Below are 16964 nucleotides of genomic sequence, written 5' to 3' on the forward strand. Positions count from 1 at the left end.
TATATCCTAACAGTTTTCTGGTTCAGGTTTGACCAATATTGTATATATGTGTATATATCTTATAGTGATTCAATACTGAATATGAACAATTTTTAATTAGATCTGTTGAATAGCAAAACAATTTGCTTCAATTTCAACTGTTATGCCAATGTTCTACTTGGATTATATCCAGAACCACTTTGCTTAGACTATATTCGAAAATATATTATAACTCATAAAGTTTAATCGAATATAATTTATAATGTTCAAGTAGTTGTTGAAAAAATTATAATTTTTAATAATCTCTTCTTCAACAAGGCCCACCTTATATCCGGTCGTTCAGCACAAACAATTACACAGAAAGTGAGAAATCAAAATTTTTTAGAATGACAGTGGTTGGCTCCAATGTAATCAAACATTTTAACAAAAACTTGTTTTAACAGAATTGGATATTGGAAGTAGTTAATTGCGTGGGAGTAAAAAATCAAAGCTTGCTTTAAAAAAATTGGATATTGGAAGTGGTTAATTGCGTCGGAGGAAAAAATCATACGGACAGATTCGACAAAAATCTTGTTTTAATGAAATTTGATATCTTTTGAATTAGTAATAATGATAAATCATAGAAATTTTTTTTTGAAGGAGTGAATTGAGGGATTAGTGTTAAAAATTTGAATGGGGCCCACGATAATTAAAGAAATATGATTACAAATTAAAGATTCAAATCTTTTAATTTTAAAAAATAAACTATAATAAAAGTAAATGTAATAAATAAGGGTAAAATCGGCAGACATCTAACAACTACCAAATGCAATTATGTTTTTCTTTACTAAAAAAGATAAAATGAGAAACAAAAACATAACTAAACGGATCCTAACTAGTCAATCTATAGTATATTTAAAAACTAGGATTCAAAGAAATTTTTTTTGCCGTTTTTTTCCTTCATTTTTTATCTTTTTCAATATGAATTTGGAGGCAAATTGGTACTTTAACATAACTTATTAAATTTTTTATAATTATTTATCTGATATAACTAAATGCAGCTATAATTATTTCGTGATTAATTAAGGTGAGATTAAATGATAAAAGAAAAAAATAGTGGGTGGAAATAAATGTTTAGATTAAGGATTGCTTCGTATAACAACATTTTGCCCACGAATTGCTTCATATTCCAACATTCTTAAAAAATAATTAAAATAGAGAAGATTGTGGACATTTTAGAAATTGAAGGGTTTAATAGAAGTTAATACAATTTTATGATTAAAACCGTTTAAAGAAATTCAACAGATTTTGAAAATTAAATTGATTATGGAACAATTAATAATAGTTGATTAAACTTCCTAGGATGTTTGTAAAATTTCCATATTTAAAAAATAATGAGAAGGAAATCTCAAATTCAGAAATCTATGAAATTTCAAAAATGTATGTATCATCGTCATACTGTTTTATCATAGGGTTGAAACCATTTAACAAAACATGGGGAATAAGAGTTAATATTCTTCGTAAAGAAAACATTCAATCTTGTAGTAGATAAGAATCTCAGCATTCAGAAGTTTATTTTGGTAGATGAAGAGGTAACTTTTTTTTTCAAAGTCATTTTACGATACTTTGATCTGTTAATTTTAAATTTATAAATCATTTATTATTTGTTAATCATAATTTTCTACATTTTCTATAATTGGAGGAGAAAAAATACAAGGGTCATATTTAATGATGTCATCGAAAAAATAGAAAAGAGTATGAAAAAAAATAAATCATACGGTGAATGACAAATGCACGAATGTTAATAGTGAGATAAAACTAAGTCTATCTCTATTATCAGAGTTCGAAGAAATCAAAGAGTTTATTGGTTTACATACGTTGAAAATCAATTTTATTGAATTTTTAACTAGTCTATCACTTGTGGAAAATTTAACAGGTATGAAATTTTTTTTTATTGAAATAAACAGGTTGGTAAATTTATTGTTTAAATTTGTGGTTTAGATGATTTTTTTTTTAATTTTTCTTCAACTTTATAATTTGTTTAACATTATTCTATTCCATGAATAGATTTCACGGGAATGGTTTTTTCAGCAAGATCCAAAGTAGAAATCAAAATGAAAAATTCAAATAAAACCATGACAAAGAGAAACGTAACTATGAAAAGAAAAATATAAAATTACAATTTTTGTGTTAATTTTTAGAGGAAGTTAGTTTGTCAACCACCGTGATCATTATTATTCTCATTGTTCCAAACCTTTCGAATAAAAATGAGCTAGATGCTAGGTATGTTAATTTAGAATTTATATCAAATTATGTTTTTAATCGTATTTAATTAGGTAATCACAATGCAACATACCAATATTATCCATGAGAGAAAAGCTTCTTGATTATACGAAGATAAGAATGCAAGAAGCTAAAGTAGTTAGTGTTAACTATATCTCAACAAATATCTCAAAAGTGTATCCCTCAAAGTAGGTAACCTTAATTACCTGTATATCCTAACATCATGTAAAACAATTGTATTTGTAGACACCGTATTTGGCCCGACTACATTGTTTATTTATTTATTGTTTTATTTTATCTTTAATTTGGATTTTAGACTAAGCTTTTATGTTTAATTGTGTTTTAAAGTTTATTTTTAGCAAATATTGACTTTTTTTTAATTATTAAGAATAAAAAACGTTTTTAAAAGATTTTTCTTTTAAGTTTTTTTTGCCTCGTCAAAGGCCTACTTTCTTTTTCAGTTTGTTCCCCTTTTACCTCTAAGTTACTTTTTTTAGCATATTATACCGTTGTCCAGTGATGTATTTAAGAAGACGCAAAAGAGAGTTAAAGGGGGGGAAGAGGGCTTGAAGTCAGAGAAAAAAAACTTTGTTTCTCTTAAATCCCATTCTTCCTTCTCTCTCTGTGTACAACCCACCGTATCCCTCTTCTTCATCACCTTCAGACTCATCTCTTCGCATTCTAGTTCTTTCCTCATCCATTCTGATAGCAGCTTCCAGCCCGACGACACCTGCAGCAGCACCCCGCAAGCCCGGCAGCTTCAGATCCGGCCACCATCAGCTACCAACTCCGGCCGTACTCCGACGAGTAAGGCCCACGACGGCGGCACCCGATCCGCACCCTCGGCAACCCTGCGCCGCGACACGCCGGATTCAACCCGAGCACCTTCACCGGTGATTGACGACCTTCCCTACGCAGCAGCTCCAGCCCGGCGGCCCGACAGCAACGGCGGCGTGACACGAACAGCAGCGATTTCCCCCTGCAGCAACCTCCGACCAGCGAACCTCCTGGCTCCGGATCCAGCCCGCGCACAACAACTCCGCGACCCACGATCCGTGTGTAAAGCTCCGACGACTTGCGTGAAGACCTCGGACCCGACGAACAGAGGTGGAGAAAGAAGTATTTTTTTTTTCTTAAGACTAAAACTAACAGTTTTTTTTTTGTTTAAAATACCAAAAAACTTAAATGCTAATTTAAAAAATTGATAAATGCTTGTTTTGTTTTGTCTTTGAAAAAAGTAAAATTTTGAAAGAAATTAATTTTTTTTTAAACGGATTTTTTTTTTTAAGGAAATCTTGTTTAAATTTAAAGTCTTTAAAGAAAGATAAGATTTCGATTTTTATTTTAGAAATAAAATTTTCAAAGGTTTTATTTTCAAAAGAAATTAAGTTATAAACCAAAACATGGCTTAGTGGCTAAAGACTTGGGTATTCGCATCCAAGGCCCGAGATCATGCCTCTCCAAGAGAATTGTTATTTATTTATTTATTATTTTATTTATTTATTTATTTTTTTATTATTATTTTTTCTTCTTCTATTTTTTCAAAAACTCCAAGGACGGAAATTGGAATTTCCAATATTCCCGAGGTGATAAACTTTTTCTTAATGGCCTTCGTGTCACTCACAATTATTGGGTTCATATTTTATTGCAAAATATGAATTAGTAAACTGTGAGACATTTAAACAAAAATACAAAATTATTTTCTTTCCAGACCAAGTAAAACAATAGGATGATTTATGATAAAATGTGGTACCGTTTTTGAACGGGTGTTGTGGGGTGCTAACACCTTCCCTACATACAAATCGACTTCCGAACTAAAACTCTATTTTCGCAGACCATCTTGTCCGTTTTTTTAAATAGGTGACCAATCACACCTCGTATATGATTGGTGGCGACTCCAAACCCCTATCTCGAAAGAGACCCTTCAGGGGATACCGTCGGCCGCTCCGCGTCGCGATGACGTTGCGACAGCTTGGCGACTCCACTGGGGACTTTTAGAGAGTCACGCCATTTGTTTTATCTTTTATCCTGTTTTTTTTTCTATCGGTCATTTTTTTTGTGTGTTATTTTTCTGTTATTTAATGTTTCTTATATAGTCATGCATTTCACACAAATTCACAAGCCTCCTACCCGGGCTTTACCTTTAAGACTAGACCGGAGACTTAGTAGTGTGACCTTCGTGGAATCTCGATTCCCGTGCAGGCCCATGAAAATCTCCACTCAAATTAACCATATTGCGAGAGCATATGAAAATTTGGGGGCCTATTCTCCTCTAGGTTTGCCCGTTAAGCATTGCCTTCACAGTCATCTTGCACAAATGTCATCTGTGTGTTTTATGTCTTACTTTGCTATATCTTTGGGGTCAAGTTTTATCCAGGTCATGTTTTAAAAGCAAAAAAAAGCTAAAAAAAAAACCTAAGTTATGTTTTAATAAGTATTTCCTTTTTTATCATTTTCCATTTTTACTTAATAACTATTTATATTAAAATAAAAAAAAAACAAAAGATTTCCAGTGTTTTTGGTTTTCTCCGTTTCTTTTAAGATTTTTTTTTTTTCTTTTTTGCAATTGTGCCAAAATTGACTCAAAGTCTTAAATCATTAATATTGGCAGTAAAATTAAAGCATGAGTTCCGGTAAAACTCCAACCCAGCATTGGAAGGAGGAAGACCAGGAGACTGTCCGTCAGTGGTCAGAGAACACACAACACATTTATGGTGACGCCTTGTCGGGAAACATCGCCACACCATTTCATCGCTTAACATTCCCAGACGACCAATTAGAAGTCCTGAAGCAGTTGTGGGAAGGCTTAAGACCAGACAGAAAAGCCCCGTTCACGAGAAAGTATGGCCATATAGCACAACTCTTGTACGTGCAAGTCAATTTCTCAGCGTTAAGAGCCCTAGTCGAGCATTGGGATCCAGCTTATCGGTGCTTCACCTTTAATGCAGTCGACTTGACTCCCACTATCGAGGAATACCACGTTCTTTTGCAAATACCACTGCAGAAGAAGATTGAGGTTTACTCCTACGACGATGGGCTTACATTAAGGCGAGCCCTATCTCTTCTTTTAGGTAAACTACCTGCTAATGAGATTGAGAAGCATGTGAAAAAGAAGGGAGAAAATACATGTCTGCCGATAGAATATGTCCTGTATCTCCGGCAAAGAGTAAGTAACGAAGAAAAGGAGCTAACACTATTGGCTCTATGTTTATTTAACTTGGTCTTGTTTCCTAAGGTTAGTGGATATATCGAAGAGCGGGTGGTCAAGCTATTCGTCAGAATCGAGGCGGGAGTCAATCCCGTAATACCTATCCTTGCAGAAACCTTCCGAGCGCTAAACTTCTGCAGATCAAAAGGAGCAGGGAGATTCCTAGGATGTGCTCAGCTGTTGTATATCTGGATCCTTAGTCATATGAAGTGCCCACCGCAGTTCCACTATCCTCCGGTTAAATATTCAAAATCATGGAATAAGATTCAGAATCCCATCTTTGAATTCAACCAGGCAGGGTGGAGCCCGAGTTACCCAGGAAAAGATGAGTGGAGGGCTTTCTTTGCAGGAATAAGACAAGAAGACGTGGATTGGAAAACTCCGTGGATGTCAATCAAACCTATGATGTATAGGTGTGGTAAGTTTCAAAGTTTACCACTTTTGGGCCCATGGGGATGTACATCTTATGCTCCATTGATGGTGCTGCGCCAGATATGGATACGTCAGTTTATCCCAGTCACACACGACTTGAAGGACTGTGAGTTTGCTTATGATGCCGGGTTTTGCAAAAGTAAAATCCAAGAAATTGTGAAGGCCTGGAGGACGGTCGTCAAAATCCAAAGTGGGCGATACCATGATGATGCATTCGAGACATACATGCATTGGCATGCGAGTAGGGGAAAAACTGTGCTTTTGCTATCAACAGACAAGGGCAAAGCAGACATTCCAGTCAGGAGGGCTCTTACGAAAATAAGCCGAAATCATTCCCCTCAACAGAAGTCACGTAGAATGGAATATGAGCTACGAGAAAGAAGCTCGACTTCAGCCAGGAAAGGACCACAGTTGGGCTTACCCCATAACATTGAGCCGATATTGCAAGAAACAAGGAAGGTCATGGATCAAGGGAAAGAGAACCGACCGCTAGGTACCGAAGTTCAAGAGTTCAGCAGAGTCTATCGAGTGAGATGGGAAGAAGATTTAGCCTTGAGAACACAACGAGAAGTTGAAATTATTTCCCTTCGAACAGAAATTTCATCCCTGTGTGAAAAAGTCATAGTAATGGAAGAAAAGGAAGGACAGTTGGTCCAGTATGCTCAGGAAAACGAGAGGTTAAGGGAAGCTGTTGAAGTTGTTAAGAGTCGTCTCGATCAGACCCAAAGTGCAGCTGAAAAGGTAATGCAGGGTTACACTTGCATCAAAGAGCAGTACAACCAAGCGGAATGTGAATTGGATCAGGTGAAGCGAGATAATATGAGACTACATCACAACTCGGAAGGTGTGTTCACTCAAGTTAGACAAGCCGCTCGAAGGGCGGACGTTTTAGCTGATGAAGCACGAGCCTCACATCTGCCATTGCCCCTTCGCAGCCGAATGGCAGAAGCACACTTAAATTTCTAGGCAAGCTCAGACGAGATCTGGAACATTGGGGACATTTTTACTGAGGCTCTGCTTTAATTTATTTCCAATATAAGGATATAAGCATTTAGCTCAAGTTCGGCACAATTATTTTGTTTTTTTTAATAAAACCTTGAGCTTACTTTCATTTTCTCATTTTTTTTATCTTGTTTTTTATTTTATTTATACTCTCTTTTTCATAAAACGAAAAGGGATTGGTCAAGATAGCTAGCTCACCGGCGCCACGCCATAGGTATCGCACAAGGCTTAGGACGAAAATAAAAATGGAAGATGACCGTAAAGCCGAACAGGAAAAAACGAGGAAGGATATTGAAGAGCTGCGAGAGAAGTTAGACGCCATCCTCCTCGCCCTTGAAAAGGGGAAGACGATTGCAGAAACTAGCAATCCAATCCACGAGCCACAAACCCCTCAGTTCCCGCCAGGTTTTGAGCCATCTTTTCGGCCAGCGGGACCGTCTTTCAGGCCAATGACAGAGGGATTTATGCCTCAATACACAACGTACAACCCTCTTTATGATATTCCGGCTGGGCAGTTCCCACCTCCGTTGGTCAGGGGAGCTTCGCAAGCTCCAGTCGGCATTATTTTTCAAGAGCCAGAGCAAGTCATGGCGCCACCTACAGTTCTTAATCTGGGTGGTCCTCAAGCAAATAAGGACCCAGAAAGACAGGAGGCCCCTAGCAGTGAGAAATTAGAGGTTCTGGAGGAAAGACTGCGAGCAGTAGAGGGAACAGATGTTTTTGGCAACATTGATGCCTCCCAACTATGCTTGCTGTCGGGACTAGTCATCCCTCCAAAGTTCAAAATTCCAGAGTTTGAGAAGTACAATGGTTCTTCTTGTCCTAAGAACCATCTTATCATGTACTGTAGAAAGATGGCAGCGTATATCCAGAATGACAAGCTATTGATACACTGTTTTCAGGATAGTTTGTCTGGCCCGGCTTCCCGTTGGTACATGCATTTAGACAGTGTCCATGTTGGTTCGTGGAAGAATTTGGCTGATTCCTTCCTAAAGCAGTATAAACATAACATAGATATGGCGCCCGACCGCTTAGATCTGCAGAGGATGGAGAAAAAAACCATAGAAAGCTTTAAGGAGTACGCTCAAAGATGGCGGGATACAGCTGCTCAGGTCCAACCTCCTTTGACTGATAAAGAGCTATCTTCCATGTTCATTAACACCCTAAAACATCCTTTTTATGATCGGATGATAGGAAGTGCTTCTACGAGCTTCTCCGATATTTTGACTATTGGAGAAAGAATTGAATATGGGGTTAAGCATGGTCGAATAACCAGCACTGTTGGAGAATCGTCAACCACAAAGAAGGCGACATCCTCGAAGAAAAATGAAGGTGAGGTGCAAATGGTAGGCGCCGACCGACACGTTTGGAGGCAACCACCATATGGTAAAACACAGCGGTATGCTCCATATTATTACCCGTCACCATACGGATATAACTAACCGTACGTGAATAACACTACTTTCCAGTATACTACCTCTCAGAATTTTAGACCTCCAGCAAGTCGAGGCTTTCAGCCCAGGGGTTACCAGCAAAATACCGTTTATACTCAGGGGCAGCAGAACAACAGATCGACACGTAAGCAATCTCAGTTTGACCCAATTCCAATGACTTACACTGAGCTCCTGCCCCAGTTATTTCAGAATAATCAACTGGCACCGGTACCCGTGGATCCGATCCAGCCTCCATACCCAGGATGGTATGATGCAAACGCCCGCTGTGATTACCACGCAGGAGCTATCGGGCATTCTACAGAAAATTGCACACCACTTAAGTACAGAGTCCAAGCGTTGATCAAGGCAGGATGACTGACCTTTAAGAAAGAAAATGGTCCGGATGTGAAAAACAATCCGCTGCCAAACCATAAGAATGTACAAATAAATGCAGTTGAATGTCAAGGGATCGAATCAAGGAGTAAAGTATCAGAAATTACAACTCCTATGCAGGAGTTATTTGAAATCCTTTGGAGACACGGGTATATGTCCATGGAGCATCTCTGTCCAGATATCAGGTGTGAAAGATATGATGAAAACCTGACATGCCCGTACCACGCTGGGGCAAGAGGTCATCCTCTCGAGCAGTGCAGTTGTTTTAAAGAGAAAGTACAAGAGTTGCTGGACTTGAAAATCCTCACAATTACTCAATCTCACCAGGAACAAAGGATAGATGTGGTAGAGTATGTTTCAACTGCTGAAAGCTCAAGCGCTGCTTATAAGCCAATACCTCTCACGGTATTGTATCGTGAAAAGCCTGAGGTACCCAGCAACAGCTGGAGGCCAATCACTATCCAGGTCCCCGCTCCGTTCGAGTATAACAGTTCCAAAGCAGTGCCTTGGAAATATGAGTGCAAAGTAACTGTTGGTCAAGAGGCACGATCTTCCTCACTCCCAGTCGACAATATTACCAGAGGGGGAGGTATGACATGAACTGGGAGGTGCACTCCAGAGAGCTTGCTAAAGCACACGAATGAGCCCAACAGTACAAATAAAAAACAGAAAGCAAGCGAAAAGAAAAATGAAAAGGTAGAACAAGATAAAAAGGGGAAGGCCAAGCTCGGTAAAGACATTTATGATGAATTTTAGGAGGCAGTTGTGATAAAGGATGTGAGCCCAAAACAACCGGTGTTCGAGGAAGAGACTCAGGAGTTTCTTAAGCTAATCAAATAGAGTGAGTACAAGATTATTGAACAATTGGGCCGAACACCAGCAAGGATCTCTATTTTATCTTTGTTGCTATCCTCCGAGGCGCATCGGAACACATTACTGGAGGTATTGAAGCAAGCTTTTGTATCTCAAGACATCACAGTGGACAATCTGAGCAGTGTTGTGGGAAATATAACTGCGTCCAGTTCCATCACCTTTACTGATGAGGAGATACCACCGGAGGGTACAGGACACACCAAAGCTCTCCACATCTCAGTGAAGTGTAAAAACTTCCTGGTAGCCAAGGTCCTTGTTGACAACGGATTGTCGTTAAACATAATGCCAAGGTCCACACTAGAGAGATTACCTGTTGATATCTCTCATATGAGGCCGAGCACTGTGATAGTAAGGGCATTTGATGGAGCCCGCAGTGCCGTTGTTGGGGACATTGAGATCCCGATCCAAATAGGTCCTTGCACTTTTGATATAAGATTTCAAGTTATGGACATAACATCAGCCTACAGTTTCTTGCTGGGGCGACCTTGGATACATTCGGCAGGAGCAGTCCCATCCACTTTGCATCAAAAAATTAAATTTGCAGTTGATCAGAAGTTGGTGATCATATTGGGATAGGAGGATATTCTGGTTTCAAAACTCGCTTCGATGCCTTATGTAGAGGCAGCAGAAGAGGCTCATGAATCTTCATTCCAGTCATTTGAGATTGCAAATGCAACAACCTTACATGGGAAAAGTGGGAAACCTAGTCCACACTTATTAAACGCTACCTTTAAGAAAGATGGGGGCAATTTGGACAAAATGCTAAGGATGGCAAATAACACAAAAAGATTTGGGTTGGGGTACAAGCCAAGCAGAAAAGACTTCGTTAGAGTGCAGAACCATGAGAAAACTAAGCGCTTGATCAGATTTGAGAATGAAGAGCGAGACTACCAGGCAGGACTGTCCCACCTCTATGTTGTTCTTTCAGGAGTGCTGGGGTAATCAACCAGAATGACCATGAAGACTCTACAGTTGCAGCCTTAGTAGACGAAGAAGAAGAGCGGTCTGGTCCTTTTGTTTTCCCGTGCCCAGATGGTTTCGAGCTTAGCAATTGGACCGTGTTAGAATTACCATCTTTCCATAACATTTCAAAGTAATTTTATTGTTATTATTTTCTACCCTCTTTTTACTCAATTTTCGAGCTTACAATTTCCTGTATGTTCGTTTCTTTTTCTTTTCTTCAAAATCAATAAAGTTTTTCGTTCACTTTATCTTTCCTGTTGGGTCAATATATTCATTTGTTTCCTTTCCTTTTCCTCTCTCCCTCATTATGTTTTAAGCAGTAATACTGAGATCGAATGTGATAATAATTCAAGATACAAGCTTGTCACACCGATATACAATGTCGAGTCGGATGAGGAAATAATTGATGAGCCATCAGCTGAGTTGTTAAGAATGTTGGAAGAAGAAGAAAAGACGTTGGGACCCCATGGGGAGTCAACTGAGATAGTTAACTTGGGATCGCAAGCCGAGGTCAAAGAAGTAAAAATTGGCACGAACATGTCTTTAGAAAGTCGTAAGAAGTTAATAGAATTACTTCATGAGTTTGCTGATGTATTTGCTTGGTTTTATCAAGACATGCCTGGTTTAGACACAGACATTGTGGTCCACAAGTTGCCAATCAACCTAGAGTGCAAGCCTGTGAGACAGAAATTACGGAAAATGAGACCAGATATGTTAATCAAAGTAAAGGACGAAGTAAGGAAACAAATTGATGCTGGTTTCCTTACAGTATCCAATTATTCAGAGTGGGTTGCAAACATAGTCCCAGTACCGAAGAAAAATGGACAAGTACGAATGTGTATGGACTACAGGGATTTGAATCGTGCGAGTCCAAAAGACAACTTCTCGCTTCCTCATATTGATGTGTTGGTAGACAATACTGCCGGTTTCTCTACTTTCTCTTTTATGGATGGATTCTCAGGATACAACCAGATCAAGATGGCACCTGAAGATCGTGAAAAAACCACATTCATTACACTATGGGGCACCTTTTGCTATAAAGTTATGCCATTTGGGCTAAAGAACGCTGGGGCAACCTACCAGCGTGCTATGGTTACCCTATTTCATGACTTGATGCACAAAGAAATTGAGGTTTATGTAGATGATATGATCGCCAAGTCAAGGTAAGGAGAAGAGCATACACTTGTCCTAAGAAAGCTATTTGAGCGATTGAGGAAATTCCAGCTAAAACTCAATCCCAATAAGTGCACATTTGGGGTAACCTCTGGGAAACTTCTTGGCTTTGTAGTAGGCCAGGAAGGCATTAAAGTCGATCTTGATAAAGTCAAAGCAATTCTAGAGATGCCACCTCCCAAAACACAAAAAGAAGTCAGAGGATTCTTAGGACGACTCAATTACATCGCGAGATTCATTTCCCACCTGACGGCAACTTGCGAGCCCATTTTCAAATTGCTCCGCAAGAACAACGACGGGATATGGGGCGAGGATTGCCAAGTAGCATTTGACAAGATTAAGCAATATTTGCAGAGTCCTCCAATTCTTGTGCCACCAACTTCAGGTCGACCCCTCATTTTATATCTCACGGTGACGGAAAACTCCATGGGATGTGTGCTGGGGCAGCATGATGATTCAGGCAGGAAGGAGCAGGCCATATACTACTTAAGTAAGAAGTTCACCGATTGCGAGACTAGATACTCTCCCGTAGAAAAGACTTGTTGTGCTCTAGCTTGGGCTGCCCATCGTCTTAGACAATATATGTTGTATTATACGACATGACTCATCTAAAAAATGGACCCCATAAAGTACATTTTTGAAAAGCCATCTCTCTCGGGTAGAATTGCAAGATGGCAAGTACTCTTATCCGAGTACGATATTGTCTATGTAACTCAAAAGGCAATTAAGGGGAGTGCTCTAGCTGACTACCTAGCCCAACAACCCATAAACGACTATGAAGCAATGAAGTTCGACTTCCCAGACGAGTATATCTCCACCATAACCACAGATGAAGAAAATTTAGACCCACAAGCATGGACTATGATGTTTGATGGTGCTTCTAACGAGCTAGGTCATGGGATAGGGGCAATATTAATAGCTCCCGAAGGAAATTTGTTTCCTCTTACCGCTAGATTATGTTTCGACTGCACGCATAATATGGCTGAGTATGAAGCATGTTCTATGGATATCCAAGCTGCTGTGGATATGAAAGTTAAGAAACTCAAGGTCTTTGGAGATTCTAAGCTAGTGGTTTATCAATTAAGAGGAGATTGGGAAACAAGAGACACCAAATTGCTGCCTTACAAACAACTTATAACAGAATTGGCGCAGGAGTTTGATGAAATCTCATTCGATCACTTACCAAGAGAAAGCAATCAGATGGCAGATGCACTGGCAACATTAGCAGTTATGTTCAATATAGAACTCAACGAGGAGATTCAACCGATTAAAATTGAGAAAAGAGACGTCTCAGCCTCTTGCATGAGTATTGAGGAAGAGTTTGATGGCAAACCGTGGTTTCATGACATCAAGCAGTACGTCAAGCGCAAAGAGTATCCTCTCAGCGCCTCAGAAAATGATAAACGCACCATTCGCAAGTTGGCAGCAAATTTTTTCTTAAATGGAGAGATCCTGTACAAGAGAAACCACGACATGGTTCTCCTAAGATGCCTCGAGAAAATAGAGGCCAATAAGATTATGGAGGAAATTCATGAAGGGATATGTGGCACTCATGCAAATGGGCATATGATGGCTAGACAAATTTTGAGAGCTGGCTATTACTGGTTGACAATGGAAACAGACTGCATTAAATATGCAAGGAAGTGCCATAAATGTCAAATTTATTCAGACAAAGTTCATGCCCCTGCTTCTCATCTGCATACCTTGACAGCTCCTTGGCCCTTTTCTATGTGGGGCATGGACGTAATAGGTCCCATCGAACCTAAAGCATCAAACGGGCATCGGTTTATCTTGGTAGCCATAGATTATTTTACCAAGTGGGTAGAGGCAACTTCTTATCGAGATGTGACAAAAGGAGTTGTCATCAAATTCATTAAGAAAGAGATTATCTGTCGTTATGGTCCTCCTGAAACCATAATTTCCGATAATGCAAGGAATTTAAACAATAAAATGATGATCGAGCTCTGCGAGCAGTTTAAAATCAAGCATCTCAACTCAACACCTTACCGGCCTAAGATGAATGGGGCAGTAGAAGCTGCCAACAAAAACATAAAGAGAATCGTTGAAAAGATGACTGTAACTTACAGGGATTGGCATGAAATGCTTCCGTTTGCCTTGCATGGTTACCGCACCTCAGTCCATACATCAACTGGGGCAACGCCATTTTCTTTAGTCTATGGCATGGAAGCCGTTCTTCCCGTTGAGGTTGAAATTCCATCTCTGCGGGTTCTCATGGAGGCTAAGTTACAAGAGGCCGAATGGGTTCAAAGACGCTACGAGCAGTTGAACTTTGTGGAAGAAAAGAGATTGACAGCATTATGCAGAGGACAACTCTATCAAAGAAGGATGATGAAGGCCTATGACAAGAAGGTACGCCCAAGAAGATTCAGAGAGGGAGATTTGGTTCTTAAAAGAATTCTCCCATTTCAGAAAGATCACCGAGGCAAATGGACCCCGAATTATGAAGGACCATTCGTGGTGAGAAAAGCCTTCTCCGGAGGAGCACTAGTTCTGATCAACATGGACGGCGACGAGTTGGCAAATCCAGTCAGTTCAGACCATGTCCGAACGTATTATGCATAATTTCTCAATGGTTGTATCGTTAGAAGATCAGACAATGTTGTACAGAAGTTGACTAAATGTATTGGAGAGTCTCACTTTGATCTCAGTATTTTGCTTAATTTCCACTCTTTGTTGTAGTATACGAATAAGAATCGTATCTTTGAGACATGTACCTCGTCATAAAGTCCATTCTTCATTTGCCTTTCCTTACGCATCTACTTATTAAATGATGGTTATTCACACTATCCAAGACTAAGTGCTATCAAAATTAAGGGGTGCGGGAAACTCAAAATGGACTCCGCCCTGCTATTGGACGATCATTCTCTAAAGGCCAGTCGGGCAAGTATGGGGCAAAGTTGTTATCGTTTTGCCTACTGAAAGTTTATTTAGAAAGGAAAATGCAGTGATCGGGCTATTTCGACAATCCCAAATTTATTTTTAAAACATTTGATTTCGCTTTCTTCTTTTTAAGGTTGATTTTCCCTTTTGTTATTATGCTTCAAGAGCATGTTTCTTTCATTTTTCTTTGAGCTTTGTGACTTTGCTTTTCGCTCGAGTAAACGTCTTTACTTTTTCGTTAAGTCGAACCCGGTCAAGCCTGGTCGAAGCCTGTGTCAAGCCAGGTCCGTTATCTTTAGTTTCTTGTTGGTTAAATCGAACCCGGTCAAGTCTGGTCGAAGCCTGTGTCAAGCCAGGTCCGTTATCTTTACTTTTACTGTTTGGTTAATCGAACCCGGTCAAGCCTGGTCGAAGCCTGGGTCAAGCCAGGTCCTTTATCCTCTTTTTCCTGTCGTTTAAATTAAATCCGGTCAAGCCTGGTCGAAGCCTGTGTCAAGCCAGGTCCGTTACTTTAATTTTCCTGTTTGATTAAATCGATCCTGGTCAAAAGTCGTGATCGAAGCCTGTGTCAAGCCAGGTCCATTCCCATTACTTTTATCTTTAGTTAAAACACAGGTCTGCTGCATCGTACCTATCAAGAAAGATCCACTGTCTTGAGCTTTAAAATAAAAATTTCGTCTTCCCAATACTTTGTCTTTTTGCCTTTGTCTACCCTTTTAGTTCCGCAAGAGTACACAAAGGGGGGCAAGCTGTAGACACCGTATTTGGCCCGACTACATTGTTTATTTATTTATTGTTTTATTTTATCTTTAATTTGGATTTTAGACTAAGCTTTTATGTTTAATTGTGTTTTAAAGTAAAGTTTATTTTTAGCAAATATTGACTTTTTTTTAATTATTAAGAATAAAAAACGTTTTTAAAAGATTTTTTTTTTAAGTTTTTTTTGCCTCGTCAAAGGCCTACTTTCTTTTCCAGTTTGTTCCCCTTTTACCTCTAAGTTACTTTTTTTAGCATATTATACCGTTGCCCAGTGATGTGTTTAAGAGGACGCAAAAGAGAGTTAAAGGGGGGAAGAGGGCTTGAAGTCAGAGAAAAAAAACTTTGTTTCTCTTAAATCCCATTCTTCCTTCTCTCTCCGTGTACAACCCACCGTATCCCTCTTCTTCATCACCTTCAGACTCATCTCTTCGCATTCTAGTTCTTTCCTCATCCATTCTGATAGCAGCTTCCAGCCCGACGACACCTGCAGCGGCACCCCGCAAGCCCGGCAGCTTCAGATCCGGCCACCATCAGCTACCAACTCTGGCCGTACTCCGACGAGTAAGGCCCACGACGACGGCACTCGATCCGCACCCTCGGCAACCCTGCGCCGCGACACGCCTGATTCAACCCGAGCACCTTCACCGGCGATTGACGACCTTCCCTGCGCAGCAGCTCCAGCCCGGCGGCCCGACAGCAACGGCGGCGTGACACGAACAGCGGCGATTTCCCCCTGCAGCAACCTCCGACCAGCGAACCTCCTGGCTTCGGATCCAGCCCGCGCACAACAACTCCGCGACCCACGATCCGTGTGTAAAGCTCCGACGACTCGCGTGAAGACCTCGGACCCGACGAACAGAGGTGGAGAAAGAAGTATTTTTTTTTTCTTAAAACTAAAACTAACAGTTTTTTTTGTTTAAAATACCAAAAAACTTAAATGCTAATTTAAAAAATTGATAAATGCTTGTTTTGTTTTGTCTTTGAAAAAAGTAAAATTTTGAAAGAAATTAATTTTTTTTTTTAAACGGATTTTTTTTATTATTTTTTTTTTTTTAAGGAAATCTTGTTTAAATTTAAAGTCTGATAAGATTTCGATTCTTATTTTAGAAATAAAATTTTCAAAGGTTTTATTTTCAAAAGAAATTAAGCTATAAACGAAAACATGGCTTAGTAGCTAAAGACTTGGGTATTCACATCCAAAGCCCGAGATCAAGCCTCTCCAAGGGAATTGTTATTTATTTATTTATTATTTTATTATTTTTTTAAAATATGAATTAGTAAACTGTGAGACATTTAAACAAAAATACAAAATTATTTTCTTTCCAGACCAAGTAAAACAATAGGATGATTTATGATAAAATGTGGTACCGTTTTCGAACGGGTGTTGTGGGGTGCTAACACCTTCCCTACACACAAATCGACTTCCGAACTAAAACTCTATTTTCGCAGATCATCTTGTTCGTTTTTTTAAATAGGTGACCAATCACACCTCGTATATGATTGGTGGCGACTCCAAACCCCTATCTCGAAAGAGACCCTTCAGGGGATACCGTCGGGCGCTCCGCGTCGCGATGACGTTGCGACAG

At 39.4% G+C, this 16964-nt stretch overlaps 1 pseudogene; it reads left to right on the forward strand.

Annotated features, from left to right (window-relative positions):
- The first annotated feature begins 7128 nt into the window (after window positions 1-7128).
- LOC148209826 (uncharacterized) lies at window positions 7129-14301 on the forward strand (annotated as a pseudogene).
- Window positions 14302-16964: the final 2663 nt, after the last annotated feature.

The sequence above is a fragment of the Momordica charantia genome (genome assembly GCF_013281855.1).
Source record: "Momordica charantia cultivar OHB3-1 chromosome 8 unlocalized genomic scaffold, Mcharantia_2.0 BLBB01000008.1, whole genome shotgun sequence".
In the NCBI taxonomy this organism is placed as follows: Eukaryota; Viridiplantae; Streptophyta; class Magnoliopsida; order Cucurbitales; family Cucurbitaceae; genus Momordica; species Momordica charantia.